The sequence below is a fragment of the Enhydra lutris genome, unplaced genomic scaffold (genome assembly GCF_002288905.1).
Source record: "Enhydra lutris kenyoni isolate GAN:26980312 unplaced genomic scaffold, ASM228890v2 scaffoldscaffold44, whole genome shotgun sequence".
NCBI lineage: Eukaryota > Metazoa > Chordata > Mammalia > Carnivora > Mustelidae > Enhydra > Enhydra lutris.
The window spans coordinates 3885472-3908273 of NW_019154128.1; the positions used below are offsets into that span (position 1 = coordinate 3885472).

A 22802-nucleotide genomic window follows, 5' to 3' on the forward strand; every position below is an offset into this window, starting at 1 on the left:
ACATCCCCTGTAAGAAGAAGCTGAGCCCATCTTCTCTATAAACATAGTCTACAAACATACAGCAAACCATGCTGGTATGCAAGTAAAGAATAAGGACATCCCAAGGACATGAGGCCAAGATAAAACTGCCAGAAAATGACGGCTGGTGAGGACTGAGGGAGGAGAGAAGGTGCATTCACTAAATGGGCATTTTAAGCCCCCACATCCCATACAATCCCCAGCTCTGTCAGCCCCGAGCAGCAGCCACCCGGAAACTGACAGAGCCTATATCCACACCCGTTCCGTTTTCTGGGGCAACGACAGAGAAATAAAGGCACTAGAGTAAATGAGGGAGATGAGAAATGACCAATTTCTTATCATTGTGGCTGTAATTGACATTACTTCCCCAGGCTCCTCCAGATGAAATCAACATTCTCTTACAGACCACTAGAATTTAAATCCTGTGGGGGAAGGATTACAGATATGCTCTAAACCCTTCACTTCACAAATTGAGAAAAGAAAGGTACAAAAAGGCCACATAGGTTTCAGGGTAGCTCAAGCATCCTCCCGGTTATGTTACTCAAGGGTATTTCCAAAGCCCCAAAGTTTTCTGCCTGGAGGTCAGAGCACCCAAGCTGTGTCATCCAGTTCTTGTCAAGTTCTAGTGACGAGGGGCACCTGGGTGGCTCAGTGGGTTAAGCCTCTGCCTTAACCTCTGCCTTAATGCCTTAACCTAATGCCTCTGCCCGCATCGGGCTCTTTGCTCAGCAGTGAGCCTGCTTCCCCCTCTCTCTCTGCCTGCCTCTCTGCCTACTTGTGATCTCTCTCTCTGTCAAATAAATAAAAAATAAAATCTTTAAAAAAAAAAATTCTAGTGACAAGACAGCTCTCCTAGTGGTGTGTATCTGTGTGTTGACATGAAAGGGAGGTCTGTTTCCTTCTGGCTCTTTCCTTATGAAGCCCTGTGGGCGAGAGCCCTCCTTGTCAGCACGGGCTGACCAGCCAGACTCCTGCTTTGGCACAGATCAGAGGTCAGAGCACAGTGACGAAAGCGCCTCCCATAACTTGCCTGTGGACATCAGTGGGTGGCAAGAGGCCCAACTGGACAGAAGCCTTAAAGACTTAAAGAAGCTCACCAAAGACAAGCTCTACCTGTTCACACTTACTTCCAGGTGTGCTGAGAAGGGAGCCAAAGGCCAGGGGTTCCAGCAGCCTGTCCTGGCACTGAGTCCCTCCACCTGAGAATGAAGATGGGCCAGAGGCTGAGGGGCAGGAAGATAGCCCATCAGCTGGTGAAAGGCTTCGGGCTGCACCACCAGACCCGGGACTCCAACAATGGCTCCTCTCGGGTGTGTGAAGTAGCAAGAAGGGGCTGGGGGAGGCGGCTGGGCCCCCAGGCTGCCTGCCCGGGGACCCACTCCCCAGCACCCCACTTGACACAGTGCCCAGGCATAGAACCTTACCTGTCTTAGGAGCCTGGCCACCTGCCAGCCTATGGCACCCAGCAGCCGAGAGCTCAGCACCAGTTACCACTCTGAGTCAGCAGTGCAAGACCTACTAAAAATAGGTGCTAAGCAGTTACACAAGCTGCAGGAAGTGAAGAAATGAGAGAGTCTGTAATTGTAATCCGATCAACAAATTCTAAGGACACCAGCACTGTTTCTTAATGGTTTGCTTTTATGTCTGAATGCGCAGGCCTATTTATGGGCCTTGACGACGAAGGAGCTTACTGTATTTTTAGCTCACAAATCAACTTTTAATTCTTCCCATTCTACAAATGGGAAATCACACTGCACATAGCACAAGCAATAAAAATTAAGATGTTTTGAAGATAAGCCACTTCTGCTCATTTGCATTTAACACATGCCTGACTACACCATGCACTAGGCTCTGATGCTAGGCTCCTCCTCCAAGCCGGGAGTGAGGACAGAAGTCAACATCCATTTGTGCAAATTTAGTTAACTGCTGCTTATGGCCCATGTTTCCTGATGGCCAGGGGCAGTGGTTCTCACCGGGTGCTGCTGACCAGCAGCAGAGGCACTCAGAAGCTTCCCAGAAATGTAAATTACTGGGGCCCCCTCTAGACCCCTGAGGCAGAAACTGGGGGGCTGAGGGCAGCTGAGTGTCTCAAAAAGCCCTCTGGCTAACTTGGGACAAACTCAAGTTTCAGAACCACAAACCACAGGGCAAGGTGCTCACAGGAGATCATAATAGGCAATAAACAGTTTACAGCATTGCATTTTGCAGACACATTTTATTGCCCATATTAGGATGTTATCTAGCAAGAGAATCGTTTTCATCAAAAAGACTCCAAGAAACAGTTCTTCAATTGGAAAGAACTCTCTTATTTGGACCAAAAGAAACAGGGTAATTTTTTCTCATTGAAAAAAGTTATGAAACATTTTTTGCGCACCAGGGTCAAGTCCACGTACGAATGCAACCTTGGCCTGGTCATCACCCCGGCGGAAGGTCCCGGTTGATCCACCCAGGAAGGTGAAGAGGACAGCTCCACCCCTAGAGCAGCCTGAGCACCAGCAAAGCCTGGCAGAGACTCATGCTTTAGATCCGTCACAGTTGTCATTGATTTTAAATTGGAGCTTGTCCACATCTGCTTAGCATTTGGAAAAGATTAATGCAACTAGAATACATTTTTAAGAACTCAAGGCAATAGGGGCGCCTGGGTGGCTCAGTCCGTTAAGCATCTGCCTTCAGCTCAGGTCATGATCCCGAGGTCCTGGGATCGAGTCCTGCACTGGGCTCCCCGCTCAGCAAAAAGCCTGCTTCTTCCACCCTCTCTGCCTGCTCATGCGCACTCTCTCTCTCTCTTTCTGTGTCAAATAAATAAATAAAATCTCAAAAAAAAACAAAAAACAACTACTACTACTCCTCAAGGCAATAAATAAGAGAACCACTGCCCTAACTATGGTCTCCCTCTGTAAAAATACACAGAATTAATACAGATGGCTTCTGTCTTGAAGCAGAGTCATGAATTACAAGGGCTTATAGCTGATTTAAAGCGACTTAAAAATGAAGAGAAAGAATGGAGGGAAACTAGGAAAAAGCATGCATTCTACAGATAAAGAATTTTTAAAGAAAAGAAACGAGGGGTACCTGGGTGGCTCAGGTGGTTAAGCAACTGCCTTTGGCTCAGGTCATGATCCCTGGATTTCGGGATCAAGTCCCGCATCAGACTCCCAGCTCCATGGGGAGTTTGCTTCTCCCTCTGACCTTCCCCCATCTCATGCTCTCTCTCACTGTCCCTCTCTCAAATAAAATAAATAAAAACCTTAAAAAAAAAAAAAGAAACAAACAAACAAACAAAAACCAGAAGACATGGGAAGACAGGGCGTCTTGGGGAAGGTCAGTGAGACGAGCCCTAGCCGGCGTATCGAGCTCCCTAATACACCCCAGGCAACATGCTCCTCTAAAGTATACAATACACGCATGCATACATACCACTTACAGGAAAAATTAGTTAGGACAGAATACCGGTCCACATGTACAAACCAGAGAAGAAAGCCAAGGACCATGCCTAACGGTCATCTTCTAAACCGTTCTGACGGCCAATGGCGGCAAAGAGAAGCACCTGCCCCTTCTGTGCATCTACTTTTCGGCAACAGCTTCCTCCACTGGAGGGTATTATGCGTGCAGGACTTTCCAGGGCACCAAACTCTTTAAACCCATGACAGCGACAGTGTCTCACTTTGACCTCTAATTCGTGTAGCTGATTTGAGAGACTCACTGTATTCAGTACTGGTCTCCTTCCTCCCACTTCCAAAACCCCAAAATTCAGATAAGCCAAAGGGAAGAGAAAGGCAGCACTTAGCTTTTACACCCCTGGTCCTCATCTCTGCATCCTGGTACAGCAGGTGCCACCTAGGAAGGGTGGGGTCCCAAGCAGAATCCGCCCCTGGGGTGGTGGGGGCAGGAGCCACTTGGTACACCTGGCCCTGCAAATGGCCAGCGAGTGACCTTGTGACCTGGGGGTCTGCACACCGGGCTCGTCACGGAAGAGCCGGGCTCACATGGGAGGATGAGTTTTTCCTACAGAACAGCCAGGGGTCCAAAGTAAAGCCAAAAAGCACTGGTCTCGAGCTTCACATCCCACCCCTCACTGTTGTCAAGACAAGACAGCAGGGCCTTGTTTCTCACATGAGGGAAGCTGGCTGCAGGGACACCCTAGGAGGGGCTGCGGGAGCTGGTCTCCCCTGCAGTGAGGGGCCCAGGGAGGCTCACTGTATTCGTTTGCTTGGACTGACATAAGAAAAACCAGAGTGGGTGGTTGAAACAACAGAATTTATGTTCTCACAGTTCTGGAGGCTGGAAGTCCCAGATTAAGGTGTGGGCTGAGCTGGTTCCTGAGAGCTCTGTTCCTGGCTTGCCGGCAGCCGCCTTCTCGCTGTGTCCTCACACGGTGGAGAGACAGCCAGTTCCTGGTGCTTTCCTCAGGACATGAGTCCTATCATATCAGGGCCCCACCCTTAGGAACTTACTTCACCTTGATTCCTTCCTTAGAGGCCCTGGTTGGGTGGAGGGGGGAGGCATGGGGAGGACCTCAACAAGGGACACGGGGTGGGAGTGCCCAAATTGGTCCCGTTGGGGGAGCTGGCCCAAGGCAACAGCAGCAACGGGATAAGACCTGGGGTTGGGGTTTCCACGCTTTCCACAGCCGTGAGCTGACCCTCCTTCCCTAGGAAGAAAAGGATCCAGGAAAGAGAAAGGCAGCCAAGTGGTGCAGGGCCATGGGCTACACAGATCAGGACAGAAGGGACAGGCAGCTGCACGGCTGTCACCACTCCTCAGTGGGGCCAGACCCAAAACCCAGGCGCCGTCGAAGCAGAGTGCAGACAAGAGGCAAAATGCAAACCACCACACTCATGAACTTGCCTCAAGTCCTGCGAGCTCCGGTGGGGGCACCAGGCCCAGCTGAGGCCTGCTGGGGTCGTCACCTCCTCGGAGTCTGACGACAGTCCCCTGCGGCAGGCACTGACGGCGTCCCTCCTGAGAAATGTGGGACTCAGGAGCAGAGGCCAGTCAGCTGCGAGGGGCTAGGCAGGGGCTGGCAGCAAGGCGGCGGCCCCGAGGCCAGCCACCTGGCCTCCAGGACAAGTGGAAAGGGAAGAGACCCAGGGGGGGTTGTTGCTGGAGCCCAGGGAGCGCAGGAAGGGGAACGACCAGAGGATGCAGAAAAAAGAGAAAGAGCAGTAGGGACAGGAATTAGAAGGTCCTGGCCGCCGTCCTCCAGAGCCGTACCCCGAGCCCATGCATGTCAGGTCCTGTGCGAAAGGATTTAGCTCTCCTTCACAACCCTGTGATGGGCGGTTCCTCCTTCTTCAAAACATACATATAGGCTCTGCGCTGAGGGAACCCCCAAGCGGCCCATGCCTCGAGTGGGAGCAGACACTAGACCTAAGTGGAGTTCGAGGCCAACCCCAAGGCTGGAGGCAAAGTCTCCAAATCCAGAGACCTTCCCAGACGGGCCTGGGCCAGCACACCCGCCCTGCACCCCACTGCACACTAGCTGCTCCCAGGGCCGGGTAAAATGAGCGAGTGCTCAGGGCCAGGCCTGGCACACAGCTTGAGCTGCTCAGTTACTGGTAACAGTTGCTATTACACAGACTCAAAATAACTGTTTTGTTTGGTGTCGGAGCCATCTGTATACATTGCTCTGTGTTCCCTGTATCAGGTGCGGAGGCGGTCTGCAATTTACCATTCCGTCCACAATACTAATAGTGGAGCCCTCCACAGAAGAGATGATCGATACAAGGCAGGATCAGTGAATTAATTAACTGATAGAGAAATGTACAATGGAAAGGACATGAGAATAAGGCAGAAGGTAAATGAGAAAATCGACAGATGGGCAAAGGGTGGACACACATAGATGAAAAGATGCAAAAAAAAAAAAAAAAAAGATGTAAGTGCAGGGGACAGAATGGTCTGGGTTAAATGACTGGTGTCTCCCTGGAGTGTCTCTCTGGACCAGAAGGATTTCATCGCCACCAGCTATAATCATCTATTTTCTTCAGCACACCAGATAAGAGCAAATAAATACACAGACACTGCACTTACTAGGAGGAATTAAGCGCCCCTACACCCAGGCTCCTGTTCGCCCATGGGTGACGCTCTGCATGGGACTGAGTTCTCCAGGGCTTTTTCGTATGAAGCGCAAGAGCAAACACCGCCTGCACGTGCAGGGTGACCCCAGCCTCGGTGGCAAGCCTTCAACACCTGAGCGGACACTGGCGCAGGCTGGCCACTGAGCTCCCACTCCATCTCGGCTGGTTTACACTCTCCCCTGTATTTCACAGCAGGGAAACCCATCTGTGGGTCCTTTTAGGTGAAGAGAGGTAAAGCAGGCAGCATTAAAATTTGGCTTTCTATTGGATGGCCTCTGATTGAGTCACTTTTACTCCATTTTAATTTCATCTTTGTGATTAATAGCAATGACACTCCCATGTCCCTTCCCCCCACTGACAAAACCATGACACCTTTGTCCTATGGCCACAGACGTCATAGGAAAAGGAAGCTTCCAGATAGGCTCCTTGGTGGGAGGGGAGACCACCCTCCGTTCTGTGCCCACCAATACACAAAGACCGTGGCCACCTTGGGCTCCCTGTGACTTTACCCGGAACCACACACCTGCTCCAGAAAGCATTTTGAATTGTGAGGCTGTCCACCTGCATTCACAATTTCTTACCTTTAGCCTTATATCCTATGCAGTTGGTTTTATAGGATTAAATTCCTATGTATATATCACAAGAACTCTGAAATGGGAAACGTCAGAAACACTAGTGATACCGATCTCTCACCCAGCCCGCTCCCCGGGGCCTAGAACAGCGGCTGGACACCAGACCCAGGGCAGGGAGACAGATGTCTTCCTCCAGAGGCCAAACTACCATGCCCTTTGTTCCCAATTTTGAAGATGCTACAGTTTCCACTAAGTTAAGTGAGAATCTTTTATGGAAAGCACTTACAATGGCCTGACCCCTACCTGTGCTTAATTTAAACATTAGTGATTAGCATTATTAGATATGAATGATAATAGTACATTCATGCTGACTTACATTGTAAAAACCCAAACCTCTTCACATTGTATACCCTCAGCCCCTCCCCACTAGGACACAGGAAGGCAAAAGCAATGTGTGTTCCTCCACGGATCCCTAACACAGCTTCTGGTACGTGGTAGAAACACATGTAGAAACAGTTCGATGAATGTCACACGGCCCTCCACTTCAGTGGAAGCGTACCTACCATTACTGGCATGAAAAGGAAATCTGAAATGATCTGCTATGTAAGCAAATGAATCTGTCCTCTTCCCTTCACCCCAAGCTCAATCTGCAGGGGGGAAATATTTCTTACTGACCGTACAAATTAGCATCTACCACTGGCACAGTTTACAGCCAGTAAGTAAGGCCAGCTCAGAGCCAACTCCACTTCGAGCTGCTCTGTTCTTTTGTTCTTTTTTTTTTTTTTTTTTTAGATTTTATTTATTTGACACAGAGATAGAGACAGTGAGAGAGGGAACACAAGCAGGGGGAGTCGGAGAGGAAGAAGCAGACTCCCTGCTGAGCAGGGAGCCCGATGTGGGGCTTTATCCCAGGACCCTGGGATCATGACCTGAGCCAAAGGCAGATGCTTAACAATTGAGCCACCCAGGCGCCCCTCGAGCTGTTCTTACCCTACAGAGCACCCTATGTGTGAGTGACACAACAGAATCCCCACCCAAGGGCACCATTCAACCACCAGCTCTACCTAAAATTCTACCAAAGGCAACTCCTACCGACCTGTGGAACAGCTGGCACCTAAGCAACATCTAAGCAGGAACAAATGAATCCAGAGACCACTCACCACGCCTGCAGCCTGGTGACGACAGGCGAGTCAGCCCTTACGCGCTGGGTTATTTCTGCAATGAAAACAAAACAAAACACCTCACTAACTAAAAATGGAAAACTAACCAAATGATCACAGGGTCCCCTTTGGCTCCTAAATACGCCATTTAGCACATGGCGACTGATAAGCCAGGAAGTTCTGACAGCACCTAGAGAAAAGATGGGAACTCAGAAACCGTGTCTTCCTAGCAGCAGAACTGAATTTTCAACAGAGTCAACAACCAAAGGACTCGTTCACATCTAAAACTGCTTTCCCCAAGACTGCAACAAGCACGCCTTCTGTTCTGCTCTTGCACGCCTGCTGGAAATCCAATGCACAAGGACACACATTTCTGTCCTTCGTTAGAGAGCAAACGGAGCTGATGTGGCAGAGCATGTGGCTTGCAAGGAACGGAGCCTCTGCAAACCTCCGTCACCAAGACAATGATCGGATGAAGAGGACGCGGCATTCAAGGCCGTGAGGCACGCAACAGACATCACCATTCACACTTTGCATTTTACTTCAGCAAAGTCAAACAAGACAGAACTGCCTTTTGCTAACTGTGAGAGTTTAATTTACAGGAAAGGGATGTGTCGAAGGCAATTCTGCAAAAGATTCATGAATTGCTAAATGTCTTCCCATCTCTCCGATAGGAGGCTGGTCTTCCCCACATGCCACCATGTCCCTCCACGCACCCCCACCCCCCCGAAGTGGCCCAGCTTGGTGATGGTGGCCTGACTTTACCTGTCATCCTGCAGCCAGACAAGCCCCTTCCAGGGACACCTGGGCATGTCACGAGTGAGCCAAGGCAGAGCCAGCCAGCCACTGAGGACGCTTGCATTCACACCCTTTTCGGTCCCAAACAGAACGCGTCACGACGGAGCACGGTGTAGGGAGGGCTGACCCAGTATGACCAGTGTCCTTATAAGAAGCCTGAGACACACGGGGGCTGCCACATGGTGACGAGGTCAGAGACCACAGCGCCACAGCTGCAGGCCAAGGAACGCCACAGTCTGGGGTAACCAGAAGCTCTCAGGAGGCAAGGAAGGACTCCCTCCTCCAGGTGTCAGAGCAAGCGCAGCTGCCAACACCTGGACTTCAGACTTCTGGCCCCTAGAACCGTCAAACAGCAAATTTCTGTTGCTTTACGCCACCGAGTGTGTCTGTGTTGCTAGGGAGGGTACACATTTAGCCTCTGGGAAAATAGGGGCTATTTCCCAGGCCAGATGGTGGCCCAGCGGCTTGTAAAACATAGTGGGGGTGGGGGGGCAAACTTGGCATAAAGAATCGAGTGATTTTCTCTTCAACTTTAGCAATGTGAGGGCTTTTAAAATGGTTGCGAAGTCACGGACAAAGCAAGAAAAGTCTCATTTAGAGCCTGATGGAAGACAGGGTAACACCACTGATCAGACAAGTACTTGTAGGTCTCTGAGGAAAGCAACATACGCAGCAATCACTAGACTCGGGGACCACAGAACAGCGCTCTCCAGAACTCAGAAGGCTCTGAAGAAATAACAAAAGAGATTACTTAGTCATTTACGTAAAATTAGAAAGCTTCGACAGAAGAAAGTCAACAGAGGATCACTCCCAGTGGGTGTGGGTATGTATTAAAATCCAAATACCAACACTGTCAAAATAACAGTGACGCTATCTGCGCCAACCACAGTTACTAACAGACACGGTTTTATCCACATAACTGACATAAAGCACACAAACATATGGAACGCTTTCCAAATCACCACGCACCCTTCAGAAACGATTAGCCATTGAGGCAAAGGCAGGGCATCTTACTAATAAGTGGATACAGCATGAGGGAATAGGGCAGCAAAGGATCACAGGGGATGCCGCGCTGGGCCCCTTCCCCACCCCCACCTAGCTCCTTCCACCTGTGCAGAGGGGAGACTCTGCTGGGGAGTCAGATGCCCCAGGACGTCATGGGTCTCATTTTATATCTGCCTTTCACCGCTCTCACTGCCCGCAGGTAGAAAAGTACCTAATGCACGACCAGTTCATTGAATTGTAGTAAGATGTTCATGCAAGGAACAAACCCAGGCTCTCTGTTGCAAAAGAAGTCCCCAGCCAGTTCTCCCTGAAGTGGCCAGCAACATTGCCGAGCATGTGCTCCGTGAAGCAGGGCTAACCTGGCACGAGCTCAAGTCTGTTGGCAGAGGCTGTGCATCTCCCTGGTCTGGGGAAGGCCTGGTCTTCAAAGCACACACACACAAGGAGAAAGTTCAGGGAAGTCTCTTTCCTAATAACAATCTACAAGGTTCCCCAAGGGCACGGGGACCAACCAAGGTCAGGCTAGATTCCAAACGGCCCTTTCGGCACTTCTAAACACCACTTGGAGCATTTTCATTGCTGTTGCCATTCAGTTTCAAATCACTGCATATTTTATTTTTATTTATTTATTTGACAGAGATAGAGTACAAGTGGAGGGAGCAGCAGAGGGAGAGGGGGAACCAATGCAGGGCTCGATCCCAGGACCCTGGGGTCATGACCTGAGTCAAAGGCAGAGGCTTAAGAGGCTTAAGAGCTGCCCAGGCGCCCCTAAATCACCCCTAAATCACCGCATGGGTTAAAGAGAAGCCCACGGCAAGGCTTGCCAAGGCCCTTCTGGTGCTAATTCAGCAGGAGCTAAGATGCAGGCTCGCTGTTTCCCCAGCTGCTTCAGCACAAAGTCTAGCACATCTCGTGAGGATTTTAAAACCCCTTTCAGGGGATTTTAAAACCACCTGTTTTACTTTCCAACCAAATAAAAAGAAAGAAAAGTACTAAAGCTGGACGCTAGCTCCTAGCAAAATTCAAGAGCAGGTGACGGGAACATACAAGACGGTGTGGGGCCAGCATCCCTCAAGGGAGAACTTGTGTGGGACTTAAATCAACTTTCACTGTTACAAGTGTAGAGTATGTAGGGGGTTGCCCCTCCAGGTCTCAAAAGGCCTTCAGCCCAACTGGCATCTGAGCTGGAGAGGCACAGAGCATGACACTGGTTCCATGGGAACACTGGTGGCAAGGGGAAGGTGGATGACCGGCCCCCCATTAGCCCATTAGGGATGTGCCTGGTCCCCTAAGCCAGAAGGGAAGGCCACCAGGAGTCCCCAGGCCTGTCTGAACTGCCCGCCAATGATCAGACCAGGAAAGTCATCTTCCCACTAAAACTATTCAAAACCAGTAATGGGAGGAGCAAGAAACCACCAAGTGAGAGGCTCCCACACTGGGGGAAACCTGACAGCAACTTCTCCCAGTCAGGGGCGGGCTTACAACCTGCAGTCTCTGTGCTGGGGGCTTCTTCTCTTTAAAACCAGTCATGGTGGGGCACCTGGGGGTATCAGTCACTTAAGCCTCTGCCTTCGGCTCAGGTGGTGATCCCAAGGTCCTGGGATCGAGCCCCGTATCAGGCTCCCCACTAGGTGGGAAGCCTGCTTCTCCCTCTTCCACTCCCCCTACTTGTGTTCCCTCTAGCTGTGTCTCTCTCTGTCAAATGAATAAAGAAAATATTAAAAAAATAAAATAAAATAAAAATAAAACCAGTCACAATTACAGGCTAGCATGTGGCCATCCTTCCCTACCCTTCCCTTCCCCCAGTCTTTCTTTTTCCTTGGCAAGAACAGAGTGAGGAAGGGGCCAGGCCCAGGAGGAAGTCAGGTGTTTGTCCTGAAGCCCCTCCCTTGGCTGGGGACCGAGCAGGCCCCAGGTCATCAGGTCACTCGGACACTGTCACCCTGATACCAAAGAAACTGGCAGCTCTCTATTAATCTCAACCCAAAGCATTAGAGCAAGAAATCAGCAGGGACCAGTATATATGCACACGCACCAATCCACTCGGCAAACACCCAGTGACCCGAATGACATTCCCAGAGTCCTTCTACTTATGCACTCAGATGCCAGCTGGAGAAACAGGCACGGGTACAGAGAGCTGACAGCTACCACCGGTCATGGACAATGGCAGGATCATCACATGCCAAGGAATGGGCTCTTTTCAGGCACTGCTCTTTATAAACCTTACAACTATCCTAGGACCTAAGGCTTGCTATTGTCCCCATTTCTCAAATGGGAAAACTGAGGCACGGAGAGCCCTACCAAACCAAAGTCACACAGTGCCAAGTGGAAGGCCATGACCTATGCCAGGGAACCAGATCTGTACCACCCTGGTGTACTGGCTCTCGGGGTTCAGTGCACAAGTGTTCAAGGACAGATGTACAGGAGAGGCCCAGGAGACCTCCTAGGAAGGCGCTGCTAGTTCTAGATCTGGGGTAATCCAGACACCCCAAAGGAGAGACGCCACTGCAGTCCTGCAACACACAAGGCGGTGAGCAGTGGGGGTGGTGGGGGAGGCAGGCCAAGCACTGTGAACAGCATGCACAAAGGCACAATGTGAAAGTGCATGGCCTTGCTGGAAGTAAACCAGTGTGACTGCATTCATAGAGTCTTAGAAAGTACTAAACGGTGGCAGATGAAGCGAAGATCAGATTTTTAGGGCCCTTTAATAAAACATTCAGGAGCCCAGGCTTCATCATAACCAGAGGCTTAGAAGGAGGAAAGTGAAACAAGTAGATCTGTGTATTAGAAAATCAACCCTGCTACCAATAAGAGGCTGATGAGAGGGAGAAAAGTCCAGAAGCAGGAGGAAGAGAGGACTGTGGCCAGGTGAGAAAGAAAGGCCTGGTCCGGGCAATGCAAAGAGAGAAGGTCAATTTTTCAAGGCTCAGTGACCACACGCTACCCTCATCTGTGACTGTTGGTCCAGTGTAATTATTAATAGCACCCTTCTCTGCTCACAAAGGTGTCCAGTACAGCCAGAAAAACCGCCACATTATTCCACACCCATTTGGGTACAATGTACGGTCAAGAAGCAGAAGCAGGATTTGAGGATGAATACAAGATAAAAATAAGGGTGTGTGTGTCTTTTAGGGAAATTTACGTAATAAAAACCTTATTACGGAAATATGGTGACATATTAATATTTATGACTATCCTGGCCCCTCTTAACCTGGATGTTGTGAAACGAAGCTTTTTGCACTGAAAATTCCACTTTAAAAACCTTTCTACTATCCTACAGTATTATTAGTTCTTGATTAATCTCGCAATCAGAAAATTTTTTTTCTAGGAACAAACGTATGCCTCGTCTCTGCTGCACATAAAATATTCTTCGTTGAAGTAATGCCATACCTCGAGAAAAAAAGAAAAAAAGAAAAAAAAAAAAAAACTAGATAAGCAGGAGGAGGAAGGGTTTAGGAAGAGGGCAGAACTGAATTAAATAATCGAGGAACAGCAAGGTCCAGAGAAGGGACGTGTAAAGCGTGTGGGTGTGTACATGACTTATGTAAGACAGCGGAAGGCAGTCTGCTCACAGCCACCCACAGAGGCCATGGTATCCCCACGCTGCTTCTCTCGTGTCAGTTCCTCCTCTCCTACCGCTAAGGAAATTAATCCTGTCCTCCAGCCTATGTGAACTCTACAGAACAAGTATGCTAGGGACGTATGTGTGCATGTCCGGAAGTGTAGATTTTAAACCACAGACGGACCAAGAGGTCCAATTCAAAAGCTGCAGTATTAGTGGAATAAAAGCAGCATTCTTTACACACACCATCTACCTGTGCCATGCTCAGTGGGTGGGGAACAAGCTCTCCCTTCCCTCCAGCCACCCACAGGCGGGGCCTCCACACTGTCTGGATTCAGGGGCTGTATTGTGCCCAGCAAGCCACGTTTTGCTGGAACGCTGCAACCTCTCCCTTCATCAGGGGTAAACACAGATGTGGCTATACTCTCAAAGATAAAGGACCACAAGCGTGATGGACTTCAAGCGCCCCCTTTAATTAAATTAATGCAAAAAGATGAGAAGTTCTAAGTGCTGTCTTCTCTGTTCTCTACGGGAGTGATTCTAATAATAAACACATCTTACTAACGATTCCTAGTCACATTATTCTCAATAACATCTCAATTTCGATATTTTATAGAAACCACATTTCTGAGTTTGAAAGAATATATTCTTAGTGCAAGTTCATAATAATAGTCTTTTTTTTTTTTTTAAAGATTTTATTTATTTACTTGACAGATAGAGATCACAAGTAGGCAGAGAGGCAGGCAGAGAGAGAGGGGGAAGCAGGCTCTCCGCTGAGCAGGGAGCCCGATGCGGGCTTTGATCCCAGGACCCTGAGATCATGACCTGAGCTGAAGGCAGAGGCTTAACCCACTGAGCCACCCAGGCGACCCTATAATAGTCTTTTTTAAATGGCACACATCCAGCAGTTCTGCGGATGTTACTTCCCACTGTCCAAGGAGTCCCGAGCAGGGGCTCGAGCAGAAGACGCCCTGGCCACCTGATGTGACCACAGTGCTGGCATTACTCTGTGGACGGCGGCTCTGGAAAAGTCCCACGGGGAGGCCACCCAGACCAGTGACTTCCCCTCTGCCCTCAGCTGCCCTTCTTACCACTCCCACACACCTATCAGAAGGGCAGCCGTGTTCTCCAGGGCCACCTCCTCCTCCCTCCTGGGGGATGGTCCACTGACTGGCTCAGGGTGGGCGTCTGACCGATGTTGACCAGAGAAGTGCCCCCGCCGCGAGAGGTGAGGTACAGAGTGGAGGCTCTGCGAGGCGCACGGCCTTCCTGCTGTTGCTGGTGACTGCCCCTCCTCCCCATGTTGCAGGAGAGGAAAGGCTGGTCCACCCGGTACAGAGAGAGCAGAGCAGAGGCTGGGTGGCTGTCCCGGTCCCTTGTGTGCATGTCCCCAGAGCCCGGCCCACACCCCTTCAGAAGATTCCCCTCCCCCCAGGAAGCTCCAGAGGGGTGCTGGTAGCTGCCCCACAAGCGCGAGGGGGGATGCAGGAGGGTGGGGGGAGCCCCAGATGCAAACGCGGAGTGGGGGGAGCCGCAGGAAGTCAGGGTCTACAACAAGGAAGCTTCCTGTTCCCAGCAGAAGGGAAGCAGAGGCTGGAGGGAGAAGCAAAACCCCTATGCTGGCATCGGAACCCCGTTACCACCACCAATGCCGAGCTGCCCTTGGGTAGGGCTGTGTAGGAGGGCCTGCGGCCGCTTCCTCCTTATCAGCGGGAACCAGTCTATTCCGGGACTTCAGAGCGTGGTTCTGGCCTCCCACCTGGGACAGGGCACACCAGAGGGAACGAGGCTGCCTCCCCGCCTCTCTGCACAGCGGCACCCAGGCGTGCAGTGCACACGTGGGTGGCGGGTAACTTCCCCGCGATGCAGCTGCGATGGAATCATTGATATTCACTTCTAGTAGCCAAAGCCAGCATGTTTGACTTTTTGTTTTGGTTTCCAGCCCTTCCTGCGAGTGTAGTCTGCACGAGGCACAACTGGCAGACTATCAAGAGTTCAGTCCCAATGACCCATGCCGAGAGGAAACAGCAGCGACCACTCATTGTCCCCCACATGCCAGGTGGCAACAGGTCAGTTCCTTCCGCCCACACTCCAGAGAGTCCCCGTGCCAGATGTGCTCTGGCGTCCGGACCACTGTCATCCGGCCACGCTCCCCTCTGGACCTCTGGGGCTACATTTCCCAGGCCCTTGCCAGCTGGCCTCTGGGTTCGGTTCTGCCAAAGGGAGGCCGTGGTGCAACATGAGAGCAGGAGGGGGGCACCCAGTCAAGCAGCGGACTCTTGCCTTCGGCTCAGGTCGCGATCTCAGGGCCCTGGGACTGGGCTCCGGGCTTAGCAGGATGTCTGCTCTTGAGAGATTCTCTCTCCCTCTCTCTGCACCCCTGCCCCCATGTGTTTTCTCTCCCCCCCCCATAATAAAAATTTTTAAGAAATAAAAACAATTAAAAAATAAAAGGAAGAAGAAAGGGTGAAGACTTGCCCATGCCCAGGCCCCACGAGGCAGGAGCAGAGGTTCTAGAACAGCATCAGCAATGCATTCCTGCCTTAGCTCCCAGGGAAGGACCAGGAGTTCAGGCTTCCTGCTGGCATGGAGGGTAGTGGTGGGGTGCACCTGCTCCCTGGCTCTGGGGGACTCCCATGTCCTTGTTTTGTTCCTGCATCTCTAGAGCCAGCAGCAACTTGCTCAGTTTCTGATCCCTGGAAAACATGTCTTCCCCCTTCAGCTCCTTCAGCCCTTCACACGCTTTTGTAACCACCCTTGTGCATCTAAAATACCTAGGAGGTTTCTATGTTGCTAACAAAGAGGCCCCACAGAGGATGGAAGGAACCCCACAGCCAGAGCAAGGCAGAGGCCATCTGAAAAATTATGGCTGGCAGTGGTGACTCTCAGTTGAGTCAAAACAGAAAGAAACCAGAGGGCGGTGTCACTCCTCACCTGTCACCTGGGGTCTGACTGCTAAAGGTCCCTTGCAGCCTGGGCAGAGGTAACATCACTCTGCGGGTACAACTGAGCTCAAACCAGCTGGGCCGGCTGGAGGAGGAACACGGCAAGCTAGCCCGCATCAGCTGCTCCAGCAACCAAACCTAGAAGAAAATCCACAAGCTCCTTTTTCTGCACATGCTCAAAATGTCATGCAGGTCCCCTGCTGGGCTGGGGCACAACCCAGGACTGGTGCCATGCAGCAGGCCCACCACACATGGGGAGCGAAGCGTAGGAAACAATCCTGACCACAGCTCGGCAATCCTCTGCCAGCCAACCAGACGTCCCACCTGCCATATGCCTGGTAAGAGAGGGCCCCGAAATCCTCCCCCAACTTACGTGGGCTGCTTCCAGGTGATACTGAAATTTCAAGACATTTGGAACACTTCAACAAGTAAGGGACAAAAGGCAGGTAACTGATTTTGCTACAGAAAATCCAGGAGGTATGATGATCATAGCTGGGACAAAAGCCGGGGGGTAGGGGGGGATCTTCCACTCCGCCCCCAGGACACAAAAGGGAAGTAGGAGCAGCTGGTGACAGCAGAGCAGAGCAGACCTCCAGGATTCCCTGAGTGGGGGGTGGGGGGGATCTGAGGGCCACCAATGGCCTTTCCACACCCACATCTCCCCAGAAGTGGGCCACAGTAAGGGATATACATGGGCTATGCCAAAACAGTCCAAACCAAAAATACAATGGGTGCATTTTCTTCAAATTACTCCCTAGGTGGAAGTTATTCACTCCCTAAGCAACTGAAGGTCAACACTTGGGCCTTCTGCTAGATTCGGGGGCTTTTTTATAACCACAAAACCAAAAGGGAACTTTGATAACCAGCTATTTCAACCCTCTCATTTACAGATGAGGAAATTATGAGCATGATCAGTACATTAAAAAAAAAAATCCACATTAAAAGAATCCAAGTGAACCAACAGAGCTCCTAAAACTTACACACAGGGAGGTGTGGCGCTCTTGGTTAAGTGAACCAGGCAGTGCGGTCGAGACAGAAAGAGCTCTAAATTTCAAAAGGGTATAATTAGCTGGATTATTCTTCAAGTAAAGGTAGCTTGAGATGGCGCCTTTATTTACAGCAGAAACTACTGAGGTCCAACCATGAACTCATAAATAATGTTTAAAACCCAAAGGAGACAAGAAAGAACTTATATATAAAGGCTCAATAGTGACAACTGAGAAAAACAAGCAAGTCGGAGGAAAAACAAGTTCAAACACACCCATCTGATGTTAAATTGAAACATTACGTTCTGGTTAAAAATAATCCCAAGAAATGACACGTACCTGGAATTCACTTTACAGTCCTCTAGTGGGGAGCACAGCACAGGAGAGGGAAGTGAGTGGAGCAAAGCTGAAATGAGAGGGGCCCCGAGCTGCTGAAGCTGAGTGGCACGCCATACGTTCTCTGTGCTGCAGAATTTCCCACCATGAGTTTAACATCCACGTAAAACTAGCAGATTCCCATTAAACATGCACCCTTGTGTCACGCCCAGTGCAAATTACTCAGCGTAGGTCAGGCAAGAGCAATGCCACTCCTAATGCCATGTCACTTATTATTACTTCTTACAAAATAAAGTTAAGCCAAAATCAGATCACAAGGTATTCAGATGACAGGACATTACTTAATTTCCAAGTAAGTCAACCTGGTAATGGATTTTGAAAGCATTTTTTCAATTATGCATCATGTATGGCTTAAGCCAGATTTCATTAGATAAACATAGAATTCAAAAGAAAGGCTGCTTTACAGATAATCTATATTAATCAGTATCTCACAGATGCCTTCCACAAGCTGTTCAATAAATGTGAGTTAAAACTGGGCCTGCCTGTGGACCCAGATTTTCATGAGGCCAGGCCCCAGGCAAGCTGAGACACACCCCCACCTCGCCCGAGACAGAGGTGAGGCCCTGCAGACGAGCAGCGGTGGACACCTGCCCTAAGAGATACTGAATGGGCTCCAGGACCCAGACTCACTACTGCAGGGGCCCTGCACACAGTGACACAGAAAACACCACCGTACCCTGCACAGGCTGATCGCCAAATTCTTCCAACAACTGTTCAATACTTCAATTTTATTTTTGCTCCAACAGAAACTAGTGAGCATCGGTCAGACCACCATCATGACGGGCAGAGTAAGAACCTGCTTCGAGGGGGCAGGGCTCCCAAGACTTGAAGAGAACTCAGGCACCTGGAGCGTCCTTCCCTTCGGTACCCTCGTGCCAGATTTCTAGATGTGCATTTCACTTGGTGTCTCCGGTACTTTCCTTATGATCCCATTGGAGACTTCTATTTTTTTTTTAAGCGAAATAAACCAGTTACACAAACGATTACTGAACTACTCAGAGGAGTACAGAGGAGCAAAGCAATAGGCCACACCAGGAGCTCCCTGAAATCGGAAGCAACACAGCTTCGCTGTTTTCCTTCCATGTCCTCTACAATGAGGACCCAATGCCAGGCAACAGTGACACTCAAGTCCTGGCTCAGTGCAGCTGTGTCAAAACTGGAGGCTGACCCCAAGCTAGGGTAGTGGGGGCAGGGGGGTGGTGCGTGGAGAAGAGGAGGGGAGGGGTAGGAGGGGAGCTGAACCAGAGAGCCAGTCACTTCTGGAGACTCTTAGACTGAACTAGCTGCCTAAAGAGGGGGCTCAAGGGCCCCCAGGATGATGCCCACAGCCACTGGGAAGAAAAAAAGGCTCGTTTCCCTTTTTCTGGACCTTCCCCTCACTAAACCCAGGCAGACGCGAGGGATGTTGAGTGCTGCTCATTCCAAGGGGTTGGAAGGTTCTCCTCCAGAGACTAAAGAAGCGAGCTGAGTGTTTGAGCTGAGCCTTGAGAAAGTGAAAATCAACAGTCTAAATCCTGGTTCTCAAACTCAGGGCCAGAAAGGTCAAGAGTTCCCAAGAGACTCAGAGAAGCGGCTGGGAAGATCCCGATAAGAGACCACTAATAAACCAGCGCTCTCAATTCTCCGCCAGCCTTGAGACCATCCGCCGCGGGCAGGGAAAGACTCCCTGCCCTCCGAGCCACGGGCGGCCTGGCAGACAGGGGGCGGCTTACATGCTCTAGTTGCCAAAGCCTTCAAGCTGAAAAGCTCTGGTACCCTTCTCAGATGCCTCGTCTTTGCAGGGTGGCAGGCAGAGAATGGAAAATTCAGCCCTCCAACTATCCTGGGAGACAGAAAGTCAGCCTGGGAAAGCTTCCGGGAACAGCTGTAGGGAAAAATATAGATCTGAGTGACAGGCAGGCCTGACAAAGGAAAGGAGGCTTTGATGCAGGAAGGGTTCTTAATTCAGATAAAAGAAAATAAGAAATAGTGGAAAGCAGTGTTCGACCAAGGTATGTGCTTTTCTAAAAACATTTATGAAGGCAAAGCCAGTCTCAAAGCTTCTGTTTCTAAATGAGTCTCCCCGCAAAGTCGTCTGTTGAAACCCTACCTCCCAGGGTCGTGGTATTCAGAGGTGCTCTAGGTCTACCAAGGGTCATGAGGGAGGCGCCCCAGGCTGGGCTGAATGCCCTCCTCAGAGGAAGAACAGAACAGAGCCCTTTCTTGACCCAGCTCTCGAGGACCCCGCGAGAAGGTAGCTGTCTCCAACCCAGAAAGCAGACCCTCACCAGACACCACTGATCAGCCAGCGCCTTGATCTTGAACTCGCAGCCTCCAGAACCGTGAGAAACAAACCTGTTGTTGAAACCACTCAGTTGATGGTATTTAGTTAGAACCACTCAAGCTAAGACAGCCTCTATTTAAGAAACATGGGCTTTAAAAAAAATTATCCTCTAGTCATAAGAAAAGAACATAGTTTTCACTTAAGCCATATGATGAGAAAGAATGGGAAACCACCCTAGAAAGATCTGTTCAAAACATAACTTAGATCCATGTTTCCTACTGTAAAGTCAGAATGAAAAAATATGAAAGAGGGCAGAAATGGTGATATTAACATCAGGACTATCAACAATGAAAACTGAAATTACCAGCAATCTAAAAAATGATTCAATGTAATATAGCTTACTTCCCCAAAAAGACTTTCTAGAATACCCGAAATGTTTAAAGAGGCCTTGACCTGTTAAAATGAAGATATCTGAATGAAAATTAATGAAAATACCTCAGCCTACTATTAAGGTCCACATCTTAGGCAAGATAGCTCTCTAGGACTTACCACACAAATCAATCTGAGACATGACCTCATCGTTTTACAGACAAGGGCCTATGTTTCTGGAGCGCACCTATAACCCCTTAGAAATGACATCCTGTAGCCTTCTGTTACTTAAAAAAATAAATAAATAAATAAATAAATAAATAAATAAATAAATTTATTTTCCACGTGAGCATTTGTGGTCACCCACGCCTCACATGGTATGCTGCAGCACTCCGTTATAGAAAAGCACAGAATCCTATCCCTGACACCTCTCCTGACATAGGCTTCAGAAAGATAAAAGCCAGATGGAAACACCACCCTTGAAAAGATCCTTAACATCAGAGAAAGCTACTGACTCCACTTCTAACTTCCAGCTGCACTAAGAGAAATTTTATTCAAGCCCTTAAAGTTTACAGAATTTTGAGAAAGCCATGACCAAAATAGTACATTTTTCAAAAATATTCTGATCCATAGAAGTTCCTTTAGCAACCACGCCCCACTTACTCAGCAACTGGAGGTTCTCTGCCACCAGCCCCTTATTCCTGCAATATACCTTTTCTTTACTTGTTAGCACTTTACATGATGTAATGAAACAAATGAAACAATACTTAGATAATGCCAGAGGTCAGGCCCTGTTTTCAGTGTTTTTGCATATTTTAATCTTCCTAATGGTCCACTGTCCAGTGACAGCAACTGAGGCACCAGGAGGGGAGGTAACCTGCCCAAGTCCCCAGTCCTAGTGATGGACCAAGATCTGCCCCTACCACTCTGGCTCCCAAGCCCTGGATTTAAAATTGCAAGAGTGAGCTGAATAGTAGACATTAAGAACACAGACACATCAGGCAAACAAGGGAGACTACAAGAGGAATAAAAATCTTAGTTTCTCTCTGGTCTTCCTCCTGAACCAGTTTTATCAGTAAGGTCTGGAAGCTTCTGTGCCCTGCCCTGGAAGGGCCTGGATAGCCCGGCTCCTCGGGGAGGGAGGAGAATGGACCAGCAGGCCTTCTCAGCCAGATCTGCCTAATTTTTCCTGTCGTTCCACATGCCAGTAGGTGGGGTGGTGGTTTCACCCACACATCCCACTTTTTGCACCCCTATTCATTACAGAGTAATGATTCTTCTGTAAGTTATTCTAAGGAGAGTCACCAGTTTTGTGCTCCATTTGATCAGTTTGTATCTCTAAGCTTCCCTAGAAATGTTACTGTATCTTTCCTGCATTTGCTTCCTGAGAACCAAGAACCGGGGGAGTTAGCAGCACAGTCATGATTAGGCAAGAGAGGGTAGAAAAGAATGTAAAATAAGAATGCATCAGCTGTTTCGGAGAGGAGGAGTGTTCTTAAATAGGGCACAGCCAGCTGGGGAGGAAGAAGGGAGGGAAGGCATTCTAGGGCTGTCCTGGTGTGGTATAATAAAAAATATAGTTGGTCTTGCTCCATGGTTCCCAGTACAGAGCTCCCAAAACCCCTGGAATTTCCGGAGTGATAGGGACATCTTGTTATTCAGACCAACCCCTTAAGACCATGCCCAAGTTTATGCTAATTAAGTGACTCAGGTTTAGGGCCCCCCCCCAGGGGGCGGGGGGCTATCTTCAGGATTGGGGGCTATCTTCAGACCAACCAGGGGATTAAGAGGGTGGGAACTTTCAGCCCCAGCTCCCAGCCCCCAAGGGAGGGGGCCTAGACACTGAGTTATAAAAACTCTAGTACAAGATTCAGGGAGCTCCAGGATTGGGGAACACACTGATGTGCTGGGAGGGTGGCCGGTCTGGAGAAGGTACTCGGGCTCTGTACCTGGCCCTGGCTATACCTTTTCCTGTAGACCTCTGCCATCAGGCTGTTCCTCTATCCTTTGTAATAAACCACTGACGTGAAATTCTGTGAGTCTTTGCAGCAAATTATCAAACCTACTGAGGGGATCATGGGAACCCCCAATTTTCAGCCAATCGGTCAGAAGTATGGGAGGGCCAGAACTTGAGCCTAGCATTTGAAGCCAGAGGGAGCCTTACAGGGTCTGTGCTAACTTCACGGAGTTGGTGTAAGAACTGAACTGAATTAAAGGCTGCCCAGCTGGTATCAGCAAAGCAGAGAGCTGTGCGGTTCAGTCGCCCCTAGCCACACACGGCTGCTGAGCACTCAAGACGCAGTCAAGTCCATCTGCGTCCTGCTGTAAGGGGTGAAACACACTGGATTCCACAGACTAAGGCACAAAGGAAAAAAATTAAAAATCAAATATCTCATTAGTGATTTTTTGAAAGATTTTTACTTATTTATTTGAGAAAAAGTGAGCGAGAGAGGCAGAGAGTGAGCAGGAGCAGAGGGAAGGGGCAAAGGGAGAGGAAGAAGCAGACTCCCTGCTGAGCAGCCCTCCCACCTGCTACCAACCCCCCTACCCTGCCACATGGGCTCCATCCCAGGACCTGGGATCATGACCTGAGCTGAAGGCAGACACCTTACAAACTGAGCCACCACCCAGGTGCTCCAGCATGAGTGATT

At 49.7% G+C, this 22802-nt stretch overlaps 1 protein-coding gene across 3 annotated transcripts in view; it reads right to left on the bottom strand.

Moving 5' to 3' along the window:
• Positions 1-22802, bottom strand: part of LOC111155877 (NCK adaptor protein 2) — a 147238-nt gene that overhangs the window by 96005 nt on the left and 28431 nt on the right. The window lies entirely within an intron of this gene.